General features: G+C 36.2%; 1 protein-coding gene and 1 pseudogene across 1 annotated transcript in view; one reads left to right on the top strand and one right to left on the bottom strand.

The window, feature by feature from the left end:
* The window catches only part of KCNQ5 (potassium voltage-gated channel subfamily Q member 5), a 499302-nt gene that overhangs the window by 190385 nt on the left and 280921 nt on the right, over positions 1–27996 (top strand). The window lies entirely within an intron of this gene.
* LOC116635481 lies at positions 22527–26104 on the bottom strand (annotated as a pseudogene).

The following is a 27996-nucleotide window of genomic DNA, read 5'->3' as shown; positions in this document are numbered from 1 at the left end:
TTAACACGTATATGGTAAAACCGCTGGGAGGGACACCAGGAACAAGTTCACACTTGGTCATACTCGTCCAGTGTGTTCACAGATGCACATGGTAAGTAAAGAATGTGTTTGTGTCCTTGAGCAGCCTCAGCCTGCCCTTGAGCCTTCGTGCCTGCCGGCCAAGGGCAGCAGTGATGCATGAGGGCTGTGCTGTGCTTGCACTGCATCGCCCGGGTTCCTAGTGTTTCTGCACTCGGAAATAAGATCTCCTCAGTAGATGCCTGCTTAATTCATTGTGATTCAACTAGAACAAAAAGTATATGTGAAAGAGTCAAAATATTCATGAACTCCTTGACAAGTAGCCTGTATAATGGGATGTCATTTTTGGTAAACGTGTGTGTATCTTTGGAGATCCCCATATGGAAAATATTAATAAAGTATTAATAGTCATTTAACTTCTAGGCAGAAATTCTGTTTGGTTTTCCCTTGGTTGGTTTCTACATGGTCTGCATTGGAATTAAATTTTAAGTCAGAAATTGGAAAACAAAATTTCTGAAGATAACAAATTACATGGGTTATTTTTTTTTTTAGGATTGCTTTTAGAAAAACCTAAATGTCTATCCATCCATAGAAAAATATAAAATAAATTGTGGAATATTTATATGATGGAATAACTATATAGCAATTAAAAAGAATGCTCTACATCCATATTTGTCAACATCCATAGATCTCAAAAACATGGGGTTGAATGAATGAAAGAAGCAAATTACAAAGTAGTATGTAAAATTATATTACTTGTGTAAATTTAATAAGAAACGTTAAATAATGCTATACAGGTATCCCTTGCTTTTTGGGAGTTCACATTAGGCCACTTCACGTTTATGAATCTACATTAGTACCTGTTTTTGCTAACCAAAAGAAATCTAAAGAGAATTTTCACTTTTACAGAAAAAGATGAAAAGGGAGCATAGCTTTCAGTGTTTGTTTTGCGCCAAGCCTTTACAGAGGCAGCACCCCCAGAGCACGGAGTGGCGCCGCCAAGCTCCTTCCCTGGGAAGGAAGCTGCGCTCAGCAGCTCAGCATCGAGCAGCCTGTAGCTTTGAACTGTGTCTCTGAGCATCTGTGCTTTATCTCAAATTATTTTGTGCATCCATTAGCAAGATGTGTCCTAAGGTAACAGAAAAGCCTAAGAGAGTGTATTTTGGGGTCCTGGGAATGCTCAAAAATTTTCCATATGGTTTTTCCGTATAATTGCTTCTTCACTTTATACCATTTTGGCTTATGAAATTTCATAGGAAAGCTCTATTTTGGACAGCTGGGGAAACCTGTAAATGGATTATGGATTATTGGGTGTAGTAAAGGTATAAAAATACAGACTGGAAAGATACATACTTAATTGCTATAGTCATTATATCTGGTGAGGGAAGAAGGGGAATAGGCTAGGAAGAAAAGAGGCACCTCGACTTGACGAAAAGTTTTGTAGTTCTTATATAAAACCAAGTGAACATAGACGAAGCAAAATGACAAAATATGAACATTTGTAAATTTAGGGGTTGGATATATGGATGTTTGTTGTATTATTCTCTATACTTTGCTGTATTCTTTTAAGCTTTAAAAAAGAAGGAAAAAAGTATTTCGTTAAATGGAGCTTGAGTGTAGAAAAATAGTATTGAACTGACTGCAGAGTAACTACCCCTAAATTAGGATAATTTACCAAGAACTATACTGCTCAAAAGAAGTAACACCTATTTCTATTCTTGTAAGAGGTTTAGTATTGAATATTATGGCTATTCATCTGACTCTGAAGTATGTACCTAAATAAGAAAGATTTTGTTTTTTGAGTAAAGACTCTGAGGAGAATACCCTAGAAGAGGCTTGAAGAATATAGGAATTGATTTTTATAATTTAAGAAACCTGATTCCAGATCGTGTAATACCTGTCAAGGGTCTCACACAAAATCATCCCACAGAACATAAGCTGCCTCTTGATAAAAAGGCCAAGACAATTAAATTCAATGCTATTCACTTAAGGAAACTTTAGAATTGGCCTTCTGCTGCAAGATCCTGCTGGCCTTGCTTCTTTTATGTGGAAATAGGATTGTTATACAGCGTGGAAAGCTGAAGCAAGGCCTGTAATCTTTTCTTAAAATGCATGTGTAACTTCCATTAGCACATATCCTAAATAATATTCTAGCCCCACTATTTTTGTTGTATGGCTCTCAAATGGAATAAGGAAAAATAGCCAGGAATGTTGATTTTTCTTTTGATGCCAAGTCCCATTTGCTTTATATCATTTCCCGGCTGCCCCTCCCCCCCAAAAAACTGCTGAACTGACCCACTTTTGTTTTTTTGTTTTAACTCTGACCATAAATTATGTAAATTTTTTTATAAAGTCACCACAATATTTTAGTCCACCTCCATTTCAAATGTGCAATACACCCCAAACTCAGGAACATGTTGAGTAGTATTTTTTTTTCCTTTCTTTGCAAGGAGGCTACAACATAAATTATCTACAAACATTGTAGGCATAGACCTAGGTCAGGGATGTTAGATGCATATCACGGTTTCTTTCATCCCCATTAGTATCCAAAGTGATTATTGCTTACATATTAAAGTGCTCTTTCCTGCCAAGCCTAGAAGCAGCCTCAGAATCCTTCTCAGCATTCAACTTCAGTCTGATGCTCAGTTAATCACAATTAATACCTGAAGTGAGACCTTTTACTGTAGATGTAATCCACAATGTATGGAATTGTTTTCTGCTACAATCCAGCTAATAAAACATTGCTTCAATCCTATTGGGCGAGAACATTTTTCCCGTTTTAGTTCCTGGTAGTAGATTACCATCTGCTCTGTAGGTAGCAAAATTGACTTTCTCTTTGTAGATCCCAAAACAAATATATTTTTTCATCAATAAAATTTCACTCATTTTTTTCCCAGCAGGAACCTAGAGTAATTTTATCAACAATGTATTGTGGTGGTAACAATTTATAATAATACATTGAGTAAATTATTATTATGTTTCAGACACTGTGCTAAGTGTCATACAAATATTTCTTCATTTTATCTTTGCAACAACTCTGTGAGTTAGGGACTGTAATTATACAAATGGGAACACTGAGGTATCGAGAAAGTAGATCATTTGACTAGTAATAACTGAAAGTGGCTGCATTCAGTTTCAAATCCATGTGCCATGCCGTTTAACCATTAGACTACACTTCGTGTGCTGGAGCCTGCTCACGCAGGCTCACAACAGCCAACTGTTGAATTTTAAGGAATTTTACAAGCTGGTTGTTAAACGTGGCCATTATTAAAATTTAAATTATAAAAACTTTAAAGTACATTAAAAACAAAGGTAATAAATATTTGAAGTCCATCACTTCCTAATTATTTACTACATCTTACTATTTTAACGCTTGAGGTTATTTGCATCCATTGTGCCTTTAGGGTGGAAGGACTATAAAATAGTGTATGACTGCACGTGTCTTCCCAAGTCTACATTCAGTGGCTTCACACGGGTAACTTGAAATCAGCCACAGATGGAGAATTTATGCCATCGGCATAAATTGGCAAATGGTACAAATCAGGGTTTTGTTTTGTTTGTTTGAGAGACAGTTGTTAAATATACACCAGCACACCACTGACTATATTGGTGGTGGTGTTCTTGTTTTTGTTTATTTGTTATTTTCATAGTTGCTTTTGCCTGCATCGGATTCCTCACTACTAACATAGTTCGGGGTGAGTTGAGATTTTGGTGAATGTGTCTCATCAGAGAGTGAGAAGAATGATGAGCCTCATTAGATTGTCTAGTCAAGCTGTAGGTTATTAACAACACAGGCCTGAATTTTAAGAATAGGAATATTTATAAGATGACAAATAAGAAAGTAGAAAATTGTGCTTCTAGGCATAAACTAATGACTATGTGACCCTCAGATAAGTATCTGAAATTTAGATTGTATTTGTTAGAGGAAAGCTAGAGGAGATCTGCAAATATTGTAGTTTATACATACCCATTTTTATATGAGCATGATGATTTATTTTATAATCTCCAGCTCCCTGCAGTATCTAGAGCCACTGTCCATACCAATCTGTTGTTTCAATTTCTAAACAAAAGTTGTGAGTTTTTGAAAACAGGGCCATGTCTTTCTAATCTTTATATTTCCATTCTTCATTCTACCCTTTGTCTTTGGACAACGTGTTACAGTTTGTAGGTGCTGATAAATAATTGTAGAATTCATCTGGTCATAGGACTCATGGCCAGTATTCTCTTGATAAATGTGGTTATATATTGTATTTCCTGGAAGTCTGTTAGAATTTGGAGCTGAGTGGAAAATTTGCATATTTCTGTTCTCACGTCGCCAAATAGTGTTTTAGTTCACTTTTATATGAACCTTCAGTGAGCCATTTAGCACCTCTTTGGAGAGCAGTATGAGGTAAAAATTTCAAGTTAATAAAGTTATGTCATTACTCATTCATTTGTTCATTCATTCAGTGATTTTTTTTTTACCAAGTACAATAATAATATAAGCACACTAAGTACTTCTTTAGTACTTCCTGTGTGCAAGGTTCTAATATATATATGCACTTTACTTGTTCTATCTTATACAAAACATGCAATAACTTTATGAGGTAGCTGTTATTATTCCCATTTGAAAGATGAGGAAATTATTGTTTGGAGAGTTCAAGTTACTTGTCCAGATCTTATCCTAGGTAAGTGTCTCCTAATTCTGAGCTTCTAAATTTAACACCTGTGCTAAATGCTATGCAGAATGTCAGAGGAACGTAACATAGTTATGAATATTGAAGAACTCTCAACCTAATTGGAAAAAAGACACATGGGAATGGTTGCATAAAAAAGATCAATTTATATCCATTGAGCCACATACACACACATGCAAAACCAAATATAAAAGGCGGAAATAAAGAGCTTGCCTCTCAGTTTGTAATACTGTATTTTCATTACTCTAGAGTCCTACAGTCTCCTTTTGCCAGTCTAAAACCTTCATATTATCAATCCTGACAAAGTAAATTTGAGAAGTCATCATACACGTATGTTGCTACCCATAATATTTGGAGAATACACTACAGGTTGAATTAATGTGGCTAAATAGAAACCTGGTAATATATCTCATGGACACCGACTTTTTTGAAGACTCCTGCACAGTTTCTTCAAACAACAACTCTCTGAATAAGGTGTCACCATCCAGTACCTCAGTAACTCTCTTTCTCTACACAACACTAATTGATTAATTCCTTTGCTTTTTTATGCTTCTTATGTGGTATCCTAGAAAATTCTTATCAAAGTAGTTTACAAAATAGACCTCTATATCCCTTGAAGAAATAAACAAATATTACTTTGTAAGAGGAAATCAGTAAATGAAATTCAGTAATCATTCACAAATATTCTCTATCATCTTTGCTCTGATTAATATATACAAACCATAACTTAACTTATAATAACATTGCTCACAAATTATATCACTTTCATTTTTCATGAATTATGTTTTTTACATATTTTGTATCATACCTAAAAGAAACACCAGCATTTTAAAAAGAATAATCACAAAAAAGAAAGAAAGAAAGAATCATTACAGACCAAAAACTTGTAAGGACGTAACTTTGTACCACTTTGTATATATATGGTTGGTATTCCCTTTATAAATAATTCTTATGTATTGTATTTCCTGGAGGTCTGTTAGAATATGGAATTTAGTGGAAATTTGCATATTTTACTTCCCACATAGCATTGCTAAATTATGTTTTAGCTCAATTTTTATATGGGACTGATTCCAAGTATTTAAAAGTAATTTTTCATGGGTTAATTTTAACTATTGTATGGCCTTTCAAGTGCAATAGGCTTTAGGTATTTTCCAGGATAATGGATTTGACTGATGGTCCATATAGTGCCTTTGTACAAATCGGGAAAAGACACCCTTTTTCCAGATACTTTTTCCATTGGCTTAGAAATTGTTGTAATATACTGGTTTATTTTTAAATTTTCTTTATCGAGATCCTATATCATTTTCTTCTTTAGAAGCACATTTTGTTTTGTCAACTTGAACTTATTATATAACAGCTGCTTTAAAATCCTTGTCTTATAATTGCAACATTTGGGTCATCTTGGGGTTGCCATCTGTTGGTTGTTTTTCCCTTGAAAATGGGTCGTGTTTTCCTTACTTTCTGTCAAATAATTTGGAGTTATATCCTGGACATTGTGAATGTTATGTTGTAGAGACTCTGGATTCTATTATGTTACTCTAAAGGGCACCGATGTGTTTGTTTTAGCAGGCGGTTGTCCTGGTTAGACTCCACTGTGAACCATCTCACCTACGGTAGTGGGCAGCTTAGATCACCGTTCAGATGGCTTTGAATGTGTCCTGCACATGAGCGTGCTTCAAGGGTTAGTAAGGGACTTGGGTAGAATTTATACACAAACCTTGGAGCTCCCCTTCCTAGACCCTCTCCTTCCTGAAATGTCCCCCTCACTTCCTGGTGGCTCCTTCCTTTGGTTTCCCCAGCTAAACTCAGGGTAAAACTGCAAAAATCTGAAACTCAGCTTCTGCTAGGTGCTTCCTGCACATTTTTACTCCCCGTCAAGGTTTTCCTACTTTTGCTCACTCTCCAGAGTCTTCTTGTATTTTGACCGAAATTTGTAGTAATTTACAAGAGGTTCGGTTAGGAGCTTGTTTTCCACCCCAGAAATGGAAACTCCTCTATTGATTTTATAGAACAAAACATTTTAGTATCATTTGCCAAAACCACATTGCAATACATATAAATTTATGAAGTCTGTGATCTAAATGGCTCCCTTGAGGGTTAGGCAGTTTACAGCCCTCTGTGTGCATGCAGCAGCCCTGATAGTTGTATGCACATTATGCATATTATGTTGCAAGCCCATAGTTATTTTGATAAGTCATCAGGAAAACTATGGGTGACTCTTTTACATAAAATCTAAGGCCATGTTTTACTTTTGTCCCTTGTCCTCACCTTCACTGAAACATTCACCTAAAGCACCCAGACTGCTGAGATTCAATCCCGCTCTCAAATAACTAGAGAGAATTTTTCCATTAGTTTCCGAGTAATGTATTGTAATACTTGATAGAGGATTGCCAAGAAAACCCCACTTCAATCTAGCCTGCTGCCTCTGTCACTGCCACAACTTGCAAGTTAGATTCCACACCTCTTCACATTCCCCATTTCGGGTCACACTGGGTATTGTTCACTGGTTGTTGTTTTTTTAAAGCTATCACAATTCCCATTAGTTTTGTAAAAACGCTGTTTTGATTGTAAACTTCTGATGATGAAGACCAGCCCAGTACTTATTACTTAAATTGAGTAAAAACTTCTTTCGAGCTTGAAAAGAACTTCTTAAACTGAATTTATCAATTCTTTCAACTTTCTTTTCTACAAGATTATGAACGTGCCCCTATCCGTATTCTGTCATGGATATGCCAAGTCATTCCTTATCCAAACCTTTGTTACAAAATGCTTAGGATATTGAAAGAAATACTTCTAGGGGCGCCCGGGTGGCTCAGTCGTTAAGCATCTGACTCCGGCTCAGGTCATGATCCCGGGGTCCTGGGATCGAACCCCACATTGGGCTCCCTGCTCGGTGGGAAGCCTGCTTCTCCCTCTCCCACTCCCCCTGCTTGTGTTCCCTCTCTCGCTGTCTCTCAGTCAGATTAAAAAAAAAAAAAATCTTTAAAAAAAAAAAGAAATACTTCTAGATTTCTACATTCTTTCTTATCTTTATTACCCCCCCAGAACTGTCACTGTTAAAGACTTTAGTGCCATATTTCTGACATGCTGTTTTTATTCACCATAAACCCTTAGCTCTTTCTCTGCCAGTATCACACCTGATTATTCCTTAGGAACCATATGCTCCTTCTTTCATTTAGATACATAATGCTCATTAAACATTGAATCCCAGTATTTATTTCTTAAAAGATATAGAACTCATATGTCTACTTGTATCAATAACAGGTTAACTCTATAAATTACTGTAATTATTATGAAATACTTGAGGAATATTGATATTCAAGTTGAATATAGTATCAAACAAATGTACCAAAAAATGATGAAGTCAAGTAACTTTTAGAAGGTTGGTTTTGGATCTCAGGGACTCCATATTTTCTATATTCATATTGACTTTTGATTTATGCACATAAAATACAAAAATAACTTCAGTCAAAACTAGCCGAAGAACAGAATAAATAAGAACTTATCATAAGATCCCATTAACTAGAGATTCCCACACATCATAAAGCATTAGAGATCAGGCCAAAAAGTTTTCTGGTGGGGGAGGGTCAACTCTAAGAAATAACTTTTGGAAGATAATGGGATGTGGAAATAAGCATGCCAATATGTTGACATCATTTGTTGAAATGATTTCCAGAAAGAGATGAAACACCTTTCTCTCTTACTAAGTCCATTGTCAAGCCTCCGATGTCCGTTCCACTTTGGCTCTGTCTTTAAGCAGTAAATGGAAAGTATTTATTCTGCCTGTAGGGCTAGATAGCAGTCGCAATGATAACAAGCATTAATGACTTTGATTCACTGAGTGAGTACCATGTGCAAAAACCATTTGTGTGGACAGTCCGTAAAGCAGTTACTATAATCCCCCTATTTCAGAGGAGGAACCTGACACTCAGAGACATTATGTAGTTTATCCAGGGTCGCACTGATGGAAACAGCGGAAAGGGGATCATAACCCACATCTATCTAACTCTGAAGCCTGAACTTGTAACCACTACATGACACAGGGAAAGAGCTAATAAGAACACACCTTGTAAGCTCTCTCTGGAAAGGTTGCAATCATAGATATGAAAATGCTTTGAAAGCCAAAGGGTGCTGTAGAAATGCAAGGCATTGTTTCTTCTTGTTTGCTCATTTTTCTTTGTTTTTACTCTTTTCTCTCATCACACTTGGTAAATAGATGAGTCATCCTGAAAATGTGTGCTTTTCTTCAATTTATTCATCTCTAAATCTATTCCATAATGAAACATACTCTTCAAAAACTGAAGACAGTGTAAAAATAATAGAATTCAGATAAAATAAACCCCTCTAACTCAAACTATACATGTTAGTCTATATTTTCTATCATTCTAATTTCTTGTAACAACTAGCTGTAGTACAGAAATACAGGAATCAACCTAATAAACCTTACTCAAGCCTTCACGTTAAAGTATTGTATAAAAGCAAAATTATAATGATAGAAGTAAAGGTCCTACATAAAAATCCTGCAAAGTACACAATTCAAAAAAAAATAAAACACATTGTAAAGCAATCGGTTCTATAGCAATAACATCCCTAACCTTTCCCTAAATTACATGAAGGTTGTGACATTTCATGGCCACTGGCACAGCTAAATATAAACAGATTATTCTGTGCCTGCTCCCTGTGCTTTTGCTGACTGACACAACAATTAAGGAAACAAGTTTCCTTTGTAAATTACAGCTCCACGCAGCTTTGAGTAAGCAGAGAGTGTACATTAGAAATATTTTTAGCTTGACATGAAACTTTCCAAAGGATCCTAATTAAACATTTAAGCCCAAGAAACTATAATTGCAACTGCCAAAATAACTGGGAAATCATACCTTCGGTGGGATCAATCTTAAACTAAAACTATTGTTTGGAAAACCTTATGAAAAGGTTTTATTATTCTTCAACATTGTCTTACTTCTAATACTGCCCACTTTATGAGAAATTCAGGTGCATTATTTATATGCAGTAAATGTGTGAGCACATAGGAGTGAAAAAATGAATGTAAACATCAGCCTTTTGTGACTAGAAAAGAAAGCTTCCTGAGTCTTGTCTTACTGAACTCTAAAGCAGAGCATCACATATCCATGGGGTCAACTGTGGATTCTGGCTGTGGAAGTTCACCCATCAGAATCACCAGAAGAGGTCTTAGTAGAGCATCATCTCACTTATATTTTGATCCAAAAATGATTTAATCTTTGTAAATGTGCAGCATTTACAAAAGAATAGGTATGGAGTTTTATGCAAAATATTTCTATGTAGCTCATATTTCAAATATGAAGGTAATATGCTTTTTATAGTTTAAATGCTAAGAGGTTAAGATTAAAATATCAGCTGCTTTTAATGAGGATTTTTCAGGGCCATTAGCATATATAAATTTAAAATAACTGTCATCTATCTACTATTGTCATAACAAGTCATGTTTTGGTCACGTGCAATTACCTAGATAAGTCTTCTGTGTATATTTTTAGAAGATTTTAATCCTTGCAATTTTAAATAAATAATCATATGAAAGTGATGTTATTTAATTATTTTTTTATTTGAATTTATTTAAGTTATTAATTATTATGATGATTCATTTTAATCCCAAACCAAGAATTTTGGCAGCACAGTGAGTGGCACAAAATGGGCTATAGGTAAAACTTTGGTAACAGCTGACATTTGTGAAGAACTTACTACGAGCATCAAACAGTTCGTGCATTTACTCACCGAATCTCCCAACCACACTAATGTGATACCCAGTTACTCGGATGAGGAGACTGAGAAAAAAGTTAGGTAACCACGTTCAAGGTGACACAGTACAGGGTCATAGTTGGATTTGAACCCAGCGGTATGGCTCAGGGTCCTTCTTTTAATATGACATTATGTTGATGGGCAAATCCTTGTTAAATTGAGCAAATGAATAAATGAATGATACTCCAGCTTAGAGAAAGACATCAAACTATAATAGAATATGATGGTAAAATAATGAAGCTTGTTTTCAAACAAATACATCGTACTGGTTTCATGTGTAGATAGTTTCAGAGTATGCCCCTTGGGACATTGTCACCTTATTACGCTAATGGCCCCACCATTTCTCAAAACACTCCTGAAGCTATCCTTGGGAATTGACTTTAAAGCCAATTTATAATAAACAAATGTACACAACTTAAACTAATGGCTTTGTAGTCTCCCCATTTTTTTAACCAAAGAGGATTATCCTGCATGATTATGCACATTCCTCACCAGAGTTGGCTCTGAATGACGCTTGGCTGTTAAGAGACTCAAATCCACCCTCAAAGGGTGAAAATGTGCCAAGTGTCAAACTATTCAAAGAGATCTGTCACAATTTATTTTAATCAGTTCCAAATTGTTTTGAGTAATAAAGCCATTGTTATAAAGGTATAGTCCACTAAGTTGGAAGCTCTGGTGGAAAACCTATTCATCTGGATTAAATGAATTATTCAAAAGACCCAAAACTAGGCCAATTCTTTAAAAATCCAAGTGTGAAAACCTCAGCCTTGCTCTATGTTCCCTACTAGAAAATAAGGGATGGAGTAGAGAATAGGGAGGATTATCTACTGATTTTCCCCCAGAATGTTATAAGATTGAGGTCCCTGGGAAAAATTCCTTGCCATCCACCTGAGTCTTTTAATTGTGATGGTGATGATAGATGGTGACGGTAGTTAACAATGATTTCTTACAAGTAGAAGAGGAAAGGATTTTTAGTAGCAGTTGGGAATTGGTCTTAGGCAAAGTTTAGAAGTAGAGACTTTGTTTTTTGAACCCCTATTCACATCCTTCCCCTGGCCTCTCTTTCCTTTCCCAATGAGACTACACCCTCCAATCCTCTCTTCCTCCCCACCCCCCAGCATCTCAATTCTTGTCCTAATGCTGGATGTCAGCAAGGTACTAGCTACTGGCAGTTTGCTATGTGCCCAACCACTAATATTTGCATTATGCAAAGAAACTTTTAAAGAAGGAAAAAGCAGTCTAACACTATCACAGAGGAATGCCTCTATCTTCTGCACCCATTTCTCTCTTTTTTTTTTTTTTTTGAAGATTTTATTTATTCGAGAGGGAGACAGAGAAAGCACAAGCAGGGGGAGAGGCAGAGGGAGAGGGAGAAGCGGACTCCTGGCTGAGCTGGGAGTCCGACATGGGGCTCAATCCCAGGACCTGGAGATCATGACCTGAGCAGAAGGCAGATGCTTAACCATCTGAGCCACCCAGGTGCCCCCGCACCCATTTCTCTTTACCAGAGAGTAAATCGATGGAGGCTTGCAAACCCCTCAGAAAGAATGTCAGCCCCTTCAAATAGCTTAACTTGCTTGTATAATCAGAATAATATAACACAAGCGGTGAATATCTGAAGAGAAGCTTGAATTTCTGGCATTGTATTTCTATCTGGAAAAGCTAGGACAGAAAACCCCCAATGAAAACCATCCAGTTTCAGAAGAGATATCTGAAACTAATCCAGCCCATGTACTAGAGAAGGCAAGGATACTAGAGCTGTGATATTTGCTGGGCACTTAAAGGGCCAGTAGTGGCCTCTTCATGTTATATCTTTATGAAAATTCTCCAGATAGCCTTTTAGTATTGATAAGGTTTACTATTCACAAGATTATAATATTAATATCACAAGGTATTAATAGTGGTCAATGCTGATTCACTAATAACAACTGTACTTAGTTAACAAGATTAAAATTAAAATTTTCTTATAGGATTTGGAATGAAGAAAGGGGTATTCTGGGGGTGCCTGGGTGGCTCAATTGGCTCAGCAACTGCCTTCGGCTCAGGTCATGATCCCAGGGTCCTGGAATTGAGTCCCTCCCTCATCGGGCTCCCTGCTCAGCAGGGAGCCTGCTCCTCCCTCTCCCTCTGCCCCCCCCCCCCCCCGGCTTGTGCTCTCTCTCATTCTTTCTTATAAAAACATCATATATAAAACATCATCTTGTAAAAACTTACAAAAACATCATTCCAGCTTTCAGATAGCTGATAGATGAGGTTAAACATATTTATCTAAATCTGCTTCACTGTAAGACAGCCAACTGCGTATCGGTTGAAAGAAAAAAGAAGAGTAGGACAATTTAACTAGTCAGATATCCAACAGAATTTGTCATTTGAATTATTAAATCTAAGTGTTCCCGAGCAATCATTAAATATTCAAGTAAATGGAGGAGGACCAAAGCAATGTACCAGGATCAGTGCTGTCAAAATGCATAAGAAGATGAAGCAGATACTTCTGAATTCCTCCAGAGGCACTGGTTTTAAGCAGGTCTGTGAGAATTACAGGTGAGTCATAAGCTAGTACTATGAGGCTCCATATTGACTGTGAGAAATCAATGATGAGGCAGGAGCTAACCTGAATGCCCACCAAACAGATTCTGAGAAAAGGAGGCAAGGAGAGAGGACTGAAAGATTCCAGCAATTTAAAACAAAAACAGTGTGGCTATGCTTCTTTTTCCTTGGCCCTTCATGATTACAGAGAGAGGGGTCTTCTTCAAGAGTGTTGCATCAATAATGGGAGAGTCCATGAACCATTGATTCTATCCTATCTTCACTCCTAGTCATGAATGCTCCCCATCCTCACTCCATTGTAGATTCATTTCCAGTAATCCAGAAATAGCCCTAGAATTTAGAATAAGCACTCAGAAATAAATCTTAAATACTCGAATGTTTAAAAACATTTTTCTGCATCAAATATATTCCTTATCTACTATATTGGTCTACTGACTATGTTTCTTAAAGATACACATTTTTGCTGGTTTTCCTTGTAAACATAATCAATTCATGATATTTTTAAAGACAAGAAATTTTGTAACATCAGGTTTTTGTTTTCTCAAGGAAGAAAATATCCATTTAGAAATAGTTCTGCTTTCTAGTGAGGTTTATTATCAGGTAAGAGATAGAAAGCTGGCTCAGTCTTGTATCAGCCATTAATAGAGAGGACAGAGTCACTGTCCAGTGCAGTGGCCTTTACTTTGGATCTAAAAGTTAACTTATCTGAGATGATCAGCACAATTGGCATGACCTACAATGATACTTATTTCAGAATTGCTCAAGGTCTCCTTTCCATTGTAAAGGACTTATCAACCAGAAAGCTAAAAGATAATAAGGTTGTTTAACTCAATGCAGTTGCTCTGTGGGACATCCAGAAGGACCTAAAAGATCTGTGACTTCTGAGTTCTAGGTTGTGGACATTTAAAAACTACAATGTGGTTAACCATGAGCCTTCAGTTTTCATCCATGTACACATATTGCAGTATCTTTCTAAATATGTGAATCTGGGCTCACAGAATCAAAGCTCAGTTTTGGTTTAATTCTTTCAATATGAGCCCTTGAACAAATAAAATTAGCTATGGTGGTATGAAAATAAGAAGGAAAGAAGAGAGGAAGGAAAGGAGAGAAAGGAAGGACAGAGAAGCAGAGCTATGGCTACTTAGGCTCTGATTCAGCTCCATTCGATGGTATTTTTTGAGAGCCTACTATATGCACAGCAGAAGCACTCTATCAATTTCATTGTGACTCCAGGAAAACACACCTCTTGTAGGACTCTTACTCCAACTCCCCTGTGAGAATAATAATCTTTCACACTATCTGGTTCCTGGAGATGCTGTGAAAATTGACAAGTGAATGTTTGTGAAGTATGTGAAATCCTCAGATGAACGTGTTATGTAAACATGGAAGAACGCTGCCTTGCCAGGCCACAGCCTGTGTCTAGAGATTCTTTAACAAACCAGGTTTTCCTGGTTGGATGCTACTTGCCTGGGGCTATGGTATTCTGAAATAACTGATGTGCCTTTATTAATATGTGTCCATGATCCATGGCCCAGTAGAGGATAGGGATATAAAGATCAAATTATATGTTACATGGACTGAATGTCTCCTAATCTCTTTCATTTCTTTTGAGTAGATTGCTTCAAATCTTCATGGCTCATTGTACATAAAAAGAAAAAGGGGGCAGGGGGAAGAAAGGAAAAAAGAGGAAAAAAATCTTGCTTCTTAACTAACAAATATTCCTTGTTTCAGAAAGATTCTTCAAAGATATTCAAAACCCAAAACTAATCAATTGCTTAGAAATTGGTTCATATAGAGGCGCCTGGGTGGCTCGGTCGTTAAGCGTCTGCCTTCGGCTCAGGTCATGATCCCAGGGTCCTGGGATCGAGCCCCGCATCGGGCTCCCTCCTCGGCGGGAAGCGTGCTTCTCCCTCTCCCACTCCCCCTGCTTGTGTTCCCTCTCTCGCTGCATCACTGTCAAATAAATAAAAAATCTTTAAAAAAAAAAAAGAAAAAAATTGATTCATATATAATCAAAGTGAATTTCTTGTTGTTGTTCTTTGAGATAGTAGTTGGATTCTTTTTTTATTGAGGTATAATTATCGTCTAGTGTAATATTAGTTTCAGGTGTACAAAATAATGATTCAGTAATTCTGTACATTACTCTGTACTCACCACAATAAGTGATCACCATCTGTCACCAAACATTGTTACCATCGTATTGACAATATTCTCAATGTGTGCTCTTCATCACTGTGACTTATTTATTTTGTAACTTGGAAGTTTGTACCTCTTAGTCCCCTTTATCTATTTCACCTGTCTCCCCACCCATCTCCCCTCTGACAACCACCAGTTTGTTCTCTGTATTTAAGAGTCTGGTTTTTTGTCTCTTTTCTTTGCTCATTTGTTTATTTCTTAAATTCCACATATGAGTGAAATCATATGGTATTTGTCTTTCTCTGACTGACTTATTTCACTTAGCAGTATACCGTCTAGGTTTATCCATGTTGTGGCAAAGATCTCATTCTTTTGTGTGTGTGTGTGTGTGGCTATTATATATATAATACATGCACACAAATCTTTATCCATTCATTTATTGATGGTCCCTTGGGTTGCCTCCATTATGTGGCTACTGTAAACAATGTTGCAGTAAACCTAGAGGTGCATATATCTTTTTGAATTGGTGTTTTGTTTTCTTTGGGTAAATACCCAGTAGTAGAATTATTGGATCATATGGTATTTCTATTTTTAATTTTTTGAGGAACCTACATACTGTGTTGCACAGTGGCTGCACCCCTTCCCATTCCCATCAAACAGTGCACAAGGGTTTCCTTTCTTCCACATCCTTGCCAACACATGTTATTTCTTATCTTTTTCATTTTAGCCATTCTGAGTTGTGTAAGGTGATATCTCATTGTGTTTTGATTTGCATTTCCCTGATGATGAGTGATGTTGAGTAGCTTTTCATGTGTCTGTTGGCCTTTCTGTATGTCTTCTTTGGAAAAATATCTATTCAGGTCTTCTTCCCATTTTTAATTGGATTATTCAGGGTTTTTTGGTGTTGAGTTTTATAAGTTCTTTGTGTATTTTAGATATTAACCCCTTATTGGGTATATCATTTGCAAATATTTTCTTCTATTCAGTAGGTTGCCTTTGTTGATTTGTTTATGGGTTCCTTTGCTATGCAAAAGCTTTTTATTTTGGTGTAGTTCCAATAGTTTAATTTTGCCTTCATTGCCCTTCCCTGAGGAGGCATACCTAGAAAAATATTTTTATGGCAATGTCAAAGAAATTGCTGTCTATGTTTCCTTCTAGGAGTTTTATGGTTTCAGCTCTCATATTTAGGTCTTTAATCCATTTTGAGTTTATTTTCATGGATGGTGTAAGAAAGTGGTCCAGTTTCATTCTTTTGCATGTAGCTGTCCAGTTTTCCCAGCACCATTTGTTGAAGAGACTGTCTTTTCCCTACTGTATATTCTTGCCTCCTCAAAGGGAGTATTTTTTAAGTCCTATTGAATTCCAAAGCAATTTAAGTTATCGCATTAAAATGATGTATTATCACATTAAAGATCATATTGTTATCACCTTTTCAAGTAGTTCAAACATTAGAAAGCTATTCATATGCAGGTTTGTTAGTAGACTTGCTGAACATTTTGCAAATTTATTTTGTAAGTTGCCAAAAACCTCTACTACATAAAGTTGTCAACATACATCTGAAATTATTAGTTCAATGACACTTTTTGAAAAATACAATTTTGTGCCTCTTGTAATGTGTGTCAACAGTTAGTGGCATTAATTAGCACTCAGCAGTCAGGAACTGAGCTCATTTCCAGCTGTTAATCTGGGACCAACTCAACGAAGGCTCCTATGATCTAAACAAGTCTGGCTACTGGTCCTTCAGTTCATAATATGTCATGCTTTGGGGGGGAAAGCTTTATTTCCATTTGGTTTTTTATTACCTACACTATTATTGTCACTGCTTGCAGTTTACTGAAAACGTTGCTTTGTGAAGAAATTGGCATGTAAATGGCAAAATACAAAATCTTACATAAGGAGGATTACAGGTTGTTTAGATTTTTGATACATATTCAATGAATTTGAGGCCCACTACAGTTGTTTGCATAAAATCTAAATTATTCTGTAAACAGTGTAAGGGAAAATAAACTTTTAAAAATGATCCATACAAGTTAACAAAGTTAAGAATAGTTATGATTAGTTTTGTAAAATTATACTTTGTAGAGTTACTTTTCTTGGAAATAATTGAGATGCTTTTTCCAGAACATGCTTTGTATCATATGTAGATCAATATAGGTAGATTTTACCATATTAATCTATATACCTAGATAGATGGAAGACTATAAATATAGATATAGAGAGATGGGGATGTTTCACTACCTATATAAATATGCATGTATATAGTATTAATGTATAATAAACTATCATTTTCATTTCTCATTTTTCTTCCAGAAAAAATTAATTGTTAAACAACAAGTTCCTCTGTGGCGTTTCTAATAATATTTAAAATGAACTCCTTTAACAATATTAAAGAAAACATAAGCTATAATTTAAGCATAAGTAGAATATACTTCCCTGTATTTGTAGAAACGTAAGTCTACCCAGCACAGCAGTGTGCTGGAAGTGGCTCACACCAGCTTGTGAGAGCCGAATGTTAAATTTTCAGGGATTTTGTGAGCCAGTTGTTAAATACACATTATTAAATCTTTTTAAGACTATTTATTTGAGAGAGAAAGAAAGAGAAAGCCCTTGTGCAAGCAGGGGGAGGGACAGAGGGAAAGGATCTCAAGCAGACTCCCTGCTGAGCGTGGAGCATGATGCAGGGCTCAATCTCAGGACCCTGTGATCATAACCAGAGCCAAAATCAAGAGTCTGGTGCTTTACTGAGTGAACCACCCAAGCCCTCCACATTATTAAATTTTTGATTATATAAACTTATAAAGTACACTTAAAGCAAAATTAATAAATACTCAAAACTCATTAATCCTTAGTTTTTTAATCTATGCTCTTGAAGTTATTTACTATATCTGTATGAAGAAATATTGTGTAATAATGAGCTACTGGGCATCTCTTTCCAACCTCTCATTCAGTGACATCGCATCGGTAGCTTGATATTGGCCATATTGGGAGTATTTACACTCAGAAATCAGCAAATCCTACAGATGAGAAGGTTTTTTCGCTAGAGAGTTGGCTGTTAAAACATTTACTGGCATACTACTGACCTATACTAACTAAATTATTGCATAAATATCTAAATCTATCGATTCTTTATATCAATTTATCCTTCTTCAGGTAGACTTTAGTGAAAATGAGGAAAGGATAATATTGTATATTCCCATCTGTAAAAAGTGCTTTAAGATTTTATACACATATAAAAAAATTGTATTATTCTAAGCCCTTTCTAAACTTGAAAATCAGGTGTGATCTTAGACAACATTGGAAAATGCACTTCAAGTGGAGATTGGCAAATAATTTTTGCACTTGTCTAGGGCAGCCCTAGCTGATGTGCAGCCAGGTTTTCCACTTGCCCTTGCGTCCACTAGCAGGAATGAAGCTCAGGTAACATTCACTGAAAAGAGTGACCTTAGGCCAAGGGAAGGATTCTCAGTCTAAATGAATCTCACGAACGTAATACATCAGTGGTACCCTTTTCAACAAGGCCCAAGCCCTGACAATTCAGTTTCCATTCATTTTCATTGTATAATATATTATCATATTTCTTAGAAATGTTTAGAGAAATGGGTAATTGTGATACTAATATCTACACGGAAACCTTAAAGTAAAATTTTATGCCTTGCTGTACAGTTTCTGAACGGAGTCAGTTTGTCTTTTGGCGTACACCATTTCTGAGTGGTATTACAACAGATCAGATCACACCAGTTCCCACTCTGTAGTGAAGTGGCTACGCAGTGAGGTTACAATGACCTAATAAATGGAAATACAGTGAGAATACTTTTAAAAATCTGCATGCAGCCTTACATTCAGAATTTAAATTTGATTCTTAAATGAGTCCTCCTCCTAAGCCATATAATACAGATCTTCACTACTTAGTGGAAAAACATGCTTTTCCCAATTAGTAAAGTTAGAAGAAGAGGGGGGAAAAGGTATATGAATGTCAACAAATCATCTCTTTACAATCTGGCTGCATTTAAATTTCAAATTAACTAACTGATGTTGCATATAAACACTTATAATCGCACTTTACTGAGACAACACTAAATATGGGAGGATCAGAATATTATCCATGGTGGCAAAATTGTTAAGAGATTATGTAGCTTTAATTGACGGAAAATTTTTTTATTTTATATATAGATGTATGTATATTTATATAAAAACATCCAATATTATTCTAAACCCTTATCATAGTTTTTTTAAGTAATCCAAAAAAAGTTTATAATGTCTGTCATTAATTCTTAAAAGAACAAATAATCATGCGAATAAAAGTTAAAGGATTATTTTGTCATACTTCACTTCTCTGAGTGGTGGTTGTATTTTCTATTCAACTTTTTTATGATGTCAAAGCATGAATAAATCATATCTAAATGACTTGCTAAAAAGTTAGTAACAGAAAAAAATGTATGTGGGGCGCCTGGGTGGCTCAGTCGTTAAGAGTCTGCCTTCAGCTCAGGTCATGATCCCAGAGTCCTGGGATCGAGCCCCACATTGCGCTCCCTGCTCAGCGGGAAGCCTGCTTCTCCCTCTCCCACACCCCCTGCTTGTGTTCCCTCTCTCGCTGTGTCTCTGTCAAATAAATAAATAAAATCTTTAAAAAAAGAAAAAATGTATGTGTATCTATAGAGATCTATAGTAACTATAGATATTAATATACTTTCTCTGATCACCCCTGTAACATGGTTTTGTATGTGTGTATAGATCTCTATAGATACACACACACATACACATACAAAGCCATGTTCATGGGTGATCAGAGCAAGTGTATTAATTTTATCATGCCAGATGAGAAGTGTCATTTATGGATTCACAATTTTCCTATTGTAATTACATGGCCTTGTGGAAGAAAAGACATAATTATCATTTTCAGTGTCCCTGGCCTCACTGAGCAAACGGCTCTTGATATTGACATTTTGTACCATGGATAATGATACTCTTCCTTCATTCAGAGGAACAAGAAGTGCTATATAAGCACCCACTCATCAATGGCCATTGTTTTATCATCAATTATCACACATTAGAAAAGAAACAGCACCAAGCCTCACCCAGTGCAAATTATTATGTTCTCACTAAACCTCACCAATATTGAACATTCAAATTAAGTTCGTGCTTTTGATAGGAAGATAAGAAACTATACGATGGTAGACCAAAATATTTTTTATCAGGTCTAGCATTTTAAATAAGATAAAACTATTTGAAATTTGAAAGTTTATTTTTAAGGAACATGAGCTTGCTGATAAAAATTAACTAGAAACTAGAAAAATGCTCATCAAGCCTTAGTTACATTAAATGCATTATTTTACTAAAAGGCTGGGTTTTTAAAAAGCAATTATTAAAACAAATAGCAATTCAAATAAAGAAAGGCAAACTTTGCTTCTGATTGTGTGAGTATGCACACATACACACACAAAAAGTAATTTCAGCAAAAGGTCTTAATTTTGTATACCACTGTCCATTATATTGGTAGACAGGCTAGAATACAAATATCTCATTCAGTTTAGGTAAGTATTTTCAGTTATACCAACAAGACACCAAGGAATGATACTCATATGACTTAATGTAGTTTGGAAAGACACTCTGGTAAAATTTTGGCTCTTATCCTGGGAGAAAAAAAACACTGTTATGGAAACCAAAGTCTTGGAAGTAAGTGGTTTATGAGTCAGGAATATATTAGGCTATATAGAATTAATGAGTGCTATCAGCTGGGATATAAAATTCGACATGCAAATTTCACCGTCTGGCACAGATGAGATTTTAAATTAAATATAGCTAAGGGCCTATCTTCTGATAATCTAAACTAAAAATGTTGGTTTGAATTTGTCAGTATATCTGAGTTTACCTGGAGATTTAATTAACCAAGAAGTTGAATATGGGATCCTGTATAAAATCATTGTAATTCATATTCATACCTCTCTAAAAAATACACTAAATGGGGGGTTTTATTCCTTATGAACTGAGGAAAGTATGCACTCTTACTATTTACATTTTGAATGAACATTTAAAAACATGTTTATTAGACACAGCTACATACAAATGGTGTTTCTATTTTGGCTATGTTCTGTTAGAAATTATGTCATTTCTGTCATTGACTGTTTTCCTCAACTTCATCAAGCATTCTAAAAAGAGGTCTTCTGAGAAGTCAATACACATGAAACTTTGGTTTGGATCAGAGCCCACCTGACATGTATTGACTTGGGAATTATTTTTTATTACAATAATGCTTGTGGTTGATAATAACATCATTTGGGGAAAGCCTCTTCTCTTAAATGGTTCAAAGATTCCCTATGTAAATTATAGTCTCTTAGATAAGAGTTTTTATTTTTACATAGTTGGAAAATGTATGATTTAAGAAGAATTTAATAATAGAGGTAGGTCAATTGTAATTTTATCAAATCCTTGATAGCAATATATATAATGTATATGTATGTATAATATATACACACACAAAAATGAACAGTGAAAATAAAATGCTAACAAAAATGAAATGCAGCAAAGAAACAAAAAGTAATAATGTTGGAAGTGAAATTCAAATCAAACATAAATGGAGTTATGGAAATAATAGCTGACTGGGAATGCTGGCCCTGCCCCCATTCAACAGACTCAGGATATGCTGCCAAAGGAACATAGTGAAGGCGAACCTATTGGTAGACATGAAGAAAGTGGTGGCGATGACAAGGTTAAGATGTCCCAGAGGAAGGTGATGCCAGACACACACACATTAAGGGAATTCTCAGATATTTCATGTCATGAAAGTGCAAAGGACAAAATATCGGAAGCTAATCCAAACCTAGAAAGGATTACGACACTTTTCCAAGCCATAGAAAAGATGTTTTTCCCAAATCATAAGTGTTGCACTCTTCACTGGGTAGCCAGGCTCTGCGGCCACGGTTGAAAGGCAGATAAGTGCAACCCAGCATAAAAGACCAGTATGTGATTTAAGGTCGCTGAGAACAAACAGTACACACACCAGGAAAAAGTGGTACAGCATTTCTTGCAGCAAGAGAAAAGAGAAAGTGCCCAGGATCCAGCCCCTTACAACACGTCAGTCCTCCGCAGACAGCAGATCCACTCCACAGCCAACTTGGGCAATGGAGCTGCACACTTAGTGCTCGAGTAGAAGGACCCTGACCCCTCCCCTGGGTCTGAAATATAGAAAGCTGGGGGTGTGCTTGAGGGTCACTGATGCACATGCTTTAAAAAGAACAAAAAAGTCTACATCAGGCTCAGAATAGAGAAAGATACTCCCTCTGCAGATGATAAGCCCAGTACAAGCGTGAGGACTCTTTATCTCCCCATAAAAAAAAAAAAAAAAATGGGGGCCCAAGGCCACCCTTTTCTTTTTTCTTTTTTTTTTATAGTCAGATATTTATTTAAAAATCCGATCCACCAACTTAGCGTTTTCCACCAACTCAGGGTCCAGAAACCTTCACAGGCTTCACAATCTTTTGCTTAGGTGCTGCCTTCGTGGGAGCCTTAGCAGCAGCCATTGCTGTGTTTTTAGATGCTTGCTTAGCCTTTTTTGCTTCCCTGGCAGCCTTGATGGCCTGTTCTCATTGTGCCTTCCTAACTTCAGGTTTCTGATTCCTCTTGGCCATTATATCAGCAAGAGATGCACCAGTGATGGCCCTCTGGAATTTAGCTGCATGGCGGGTTCTTTTCTTTTGAATTTCTTCCGACTGTCCCTTTTTGTGCTTTCTTCTGTAGAGGACAGTCCAGTTTACCTGCCGAGGATTTCTCTTGGAAAGGAATGCTGACTAGCATTTTGTGTTAAGAAACTGGAAAACCTTCCCGTCGGTCCCGGCGTAGCGCCTGCCACGTCTGGGGTAAATCTTGTACCCACTGAAACTGCACAATTCGACCTTCATAGCGGCGGCACCCAGGAAGGCCACCCTTTTCTTAAATGACTTTTTTAACTTTATTGAGTAGATCTTACACATTCTCACCACATACACGCCGAAAAAGCTGCCCATGTTAACTATGTGAGGTGATGGAAGTGTTCAATACCAAGGCCACTCATGAGACCGTGCATGGGGGAAGACGCTGCGCATGACTGCCTTTCCCAATGGTAAATTGCATGACAAGAAGAAAGAAAGTGCTATTCCGAACTATCAGTGTTTTTTTACAAAGAAGGAAAACACTTTAATCCACAGTGCTTCTAAGGTTTTAAGTTACAGTATACTTACAAAAAAGTATTTTATCCCCTTCCATTTTCCTATACCTTTACAACAGAAAATGAGAGACTTTAATGTTTTGACAAAAATTTTAAGATCAATTTTAAGTTTTCCATTGCTTATTAAGATCACTTTGCATGGTCTCAGTTTGCAGTCATTTTTACAGTCCCGCACTACTATGCAAAGCAAAGACTGCCTGTGTACTTCTGATGTCGGCATATTCTACAGGAAGAACCGTTTTAAGTACCAAGCAAGTTTGCTAGATGAACCCTTTGCAGTTGTCTGCATATTGACCTTCATATTCTGCCTTTCGGATAAGCATAAAACTAAATGACTTTATGGGCCTAGCACACTCCTACTGTGTAACTCTGGCTCTACATGACTTTAGAGTATAAATGAGCATTTGCCCAGTGAAATAATTTGTGTTTATTAAATATTTACAAGTCAAGGGAGAGAAAACTAGTGAGCTTATTGACCCAGGACACTGACTTGTGACTTGAAAGAATAAAAAGAAAGAATAGGAATTCTCTCAGTATGCATTACATTATCCAAACTATTCATTAACAATCATTTACTAATAGCCCACTATGTATATAGGAGAGAATACAGAATTACATGGCATAGACCCCACTCTCAAAGAGTTTGCAATTTAATTAGAGAATAAAAACATATTCGTTAATTTTTCAGTAAACATTTGAATGGCTACCACGTGCCAGGAACCAGGCAATCTCTTGGAATTACATAAGAGGACAAAATGCACAAAGAACTCTGCCTCAGAGAATTTGCATGCTTATTTCACAGCAATAAGTAAGGGAAGTATAATTTAGTGAGAAATTATATTGGTCAAAGAGGGGAACAAGTAGTAAGGGGTAAGACATTGGAAAAGTGGAATTTTAGCTGAGTCATAACCAGTAGAGCTGTATATGGAGTATACATTAGAATAAAATTATTCAAAAACTTGCTCGTGGCATTTAGCTTTAAAATTCTCTTTTGCTTTGAAAAAATGTATAACTATAGAGAATTAGTTTTCAGATACTGACCTATGCTTTAAAATCATTTCTATGTCTCCACTTAAATATACACAGGGCACCATTGCAAGGGAAGCAGCCATCATGAAGTTCTTTCTGCTTCTTAAATTCATGACAGCCATTGAGTGAAGTGATTTCTGTTCATTAAGTTCTTCTCCTTCAAAGGCCATAATCTAAAGTTAATGGCCTTAAACCATCCTGTCTCAATATGAGCACTCAACTTCTTTCTCTAGACAAGTGCAAACTTTTGGTAAAACGGAGAGAATAGTATTCCTGGAGAGAACAGACATTGTTCATCCAAACTTAGTGATTATCTTGTATTTACAGAATTTCACATCTTCTTTTTCTCCTTCCAGGGGAAAGAAAACATTGCAGACCCACATAATATGTATGTATGTATGTATATAGATATATATGTGGCATGCAGACTGAATCATTCATAATCATAAAGCCAGAAAATGGTCTTTTTCTTGCCAAAAAAAGAGCTAATCTCTAAGATTTCCAGGTTTTGAAGATACAAAATATATTTAGCTATTGAATATATTTATAAAGGAGTAGTCCTAAAATGTACATTTATACTTTTCTTCTTTATTACTCCAGTTCCCTTTTCATACCTGCCTTCAACAAAAATACCCCCAAAATCATAAATTCCTTGGTGTACAAGAAAATAAAAAAAGGTCCTTATGGATTCTTTTCCATCTCCAAGATAAAACTGTCATTCTTTGGCCCATTCTTGGCTTTTGGTCATTTCTATTACATATATTCATAGATAATTCATTGGAAGAGATAGGTAAAGGGCTTAGTGTCCTGCTTGGCACCTGGTAGGTACTTAGTAAGTGACTGCCACATTAGTGCGTGATTTTTAGCTGACTCAGTCAGTCACTTGGTTTGGCCTCAAGTAACAGAATCTGGACATACTTGACTAAAACAAGAGGATTTTATTTGATCACATAACAAGAAGTCTGGTCACAGGGTATATCCAAAATTAGTTCAGTGGACACTGTGGTTCAGCTCCTCTGTGACTCTTGTCTTCACCTCCTGGTTGCAAGATGGCTCCAGCAAATCCAAGCACCTTGTCCTCACAGAACATCAATAGCAGGAAAGGATCTCTTTTTCCTCTTCCTCAGTCTCTTTCTCTCTCCTTTTTTAATCCATGAAGAAATTCCCGGAATGCTTTGTAGCACACTTTCCTCCAACTTCCATCAGCCAGAGTTGGATGGTATATCCGTATCCCTACTGCAAAGGAAGTTGAGAAAGCAAATTCAACTTCTGTGGCAGGAGATGGGCTCTGTTGGAAAGAAAGAAGCGTGGAAAAATGGTTGCTGTTTGCAGCATTGGCACAAACATTTTCCCCAGCTATGAAAATGTATCATTCCACAAGGCTTTTGTATCCCCCATTTGTTTTGATATAAGTAATGCTCTTGATTATATCATTTTTCCTTAATATCTATAGCTCTATTTCCACAGAAATTTATTTCAAAAATTCTTTTGCATTTTTACAATGAGATCAGATGTTTCTGTTTCTATCACTTCATACCCATTTTTTAGGAAGAAAGGCTGTTTCTGTTTTCCTGACACAAGTACATTTTCGGGAGGGGGTGCTGACCATTCTCTCATTGTGCAACATGTCACATATATATTTATACTTCCCAAGTCTTCTTAAGGTAGTAACCTTCAAAATGTGATTTTTACATCATTCTCCTCAACCTTTGTATTTATATTTTCAGTTTATTATATTTCCTTCCTTTATATTTAATTCTTCTAAATTTTTCTTCTAAATTTTCTGACCTTATACCACATTTATTTGTCTTTCTTAAAATAGCTTTCTTATATATGGCATCTCTCTATTATCAGGATCTCTCGTTTTTTTGTTGTTGTTTTTTTTTGTTTGTTTGTTTTTTTAAAGATTTTATTTATTTGACAGAGAGAGACACAGCGAGAGGGAACACAAGCAGGGGGAGTGGGAGAGGGAGAAGCAGGCTTCCCCGCGGTGCAGGGAGCCTGATGCGGGGCTCGATCCCAGGACCCTGGGATCATGACCTGAGCCGAAGGCAGACGCTTAACGACTGAGCCACCCAGGCGCCCCGGGATCTCTCGTTTTAAAAGGTTCTGTATCTTGATTGTGTTGGTGGTAGCACAAATCTATACATACAATAAAATTTCATAAAATTATACATACACGTTCAAATGAGCATAAAAACATGAGTAAGGTCTGTAGTTTAGTTAATTGTATTGTGCCAAGACCAATTTCTTGGTTTTGGTAAGGTATTATAGTTATTTAAGATGATACCATTGGGAGAAGCTTGGTGAAGTGTACATAGGACCTCTTAATACTATTCTTGCAACTTCTGTGAGTCTATACTTACTTCAAAAAAAACTTTTAAGGTGTTCTCTCATTCCCATCTTTCTTCAGATTGTGCATGTTTATGCCACATAAATTTAAAAGGTTTATATACTCAAAGAGTGTATAAACTCTCTCATTAAAAAATTCCAAGGTTCTCTCCTATGATAATAAAGTTTTATTGTAATAGAGTCTATAATAATAATAAGTTTTCCTTTTAACTACGTATGCCCTCCTATTACATAGTGCTGTAAGAAAAAATATTCATCAATGGCATTTTAAAAATCCGGTGATAAAAATAATACTTTTTTTTTTTTTTAACACGGGTAATAACATTTGTTTGATTAACTCTAATCCAGTGTGTAGAAATGGCTGACAAATAACTTGTAATTGTTCTTCCCAAATTTTTTCAGTTTTTCTTTCAAACTGACTGCATTATAAATCACATCCTCCAATACAATTTTATCTTTGTTTCTCCTAAAATATTTAAGCTCTGTACTATTTGTTTGTTTTTTTGTTTTGTTTTGTTTTGGGGGGGTTCTTTTTGTATCTTTGTGCCTACCTCCATCACTTACTCCTGATTTTTAAATACTTATTTGTCCTTCTCTTCTATTATTTCTTTATAATTTTGTAATCTTATTGATCAAAAAATCTCATTTTCCTTTTGCTATCTCTGCACTCAACTATTGATCTTCTCTGTCTAAGATACTGGACAGCACCAAAGGGAAGACAGTGCCCTTTTCTGAAAAGCCAAGATCCTGTGGGGAGATAAGAAAGACAAGTACTCAAATACAAATGAGAGGAGGTTCATAATGGTAAGTGTCACATGTGTGGTGACACTTCCTCGGCTCTACCCCCACATTTACTGTAACCAAGCTTGTCTTCCTCTGCAATTTCACCTGCAAAGGTAGCTGAACGTAACAAACACCTGCACCCCAATCCTGTTTAAACTGTAGTCCAATCTGATCATTTCAGCAGGAACTTTTTACAAAGTGCTTGGTCTTCCTTGGGGAGAAATGTTTTTAAAAAGCCGTGACGTGAGCCTTGGCTCCACCTTTACCCAGAGTGTGAGTTTGGCTTACTTCACCTTTTCTAAGCTTCAATGTCCTCATCTGTTAAATAATGGGGACAATAGTGCAGAGCTGTTCTGAGGATTATGTGGAACAATTCGTGGAAAGCACTTAGTATGGTACCAAAAAAATTAGCGCATCCTTGTGTATATTATTTTTTGTTTTTTTAAAAAAATTTTCAGGATCAATGAAATTTAGAGAATC

Source organism: Phoca vitulina, unplaced genomic scaffold, assembly GCF_004348235.1.
Source record: "Phoca vitulina isolate PV1807 unplaced genomic scaffold, GSC_HSeal_1.0 scaffold11, whole genome shotgun sequence".
NCBI lineage: Eukaryota > Metazoa > Chordata > Mammalia > Carnivora > Phocidae > Phoca > Phoca vitulina.
This window is presented reverse-complemented; position numbering and strand designations above follow the sequence as displayed.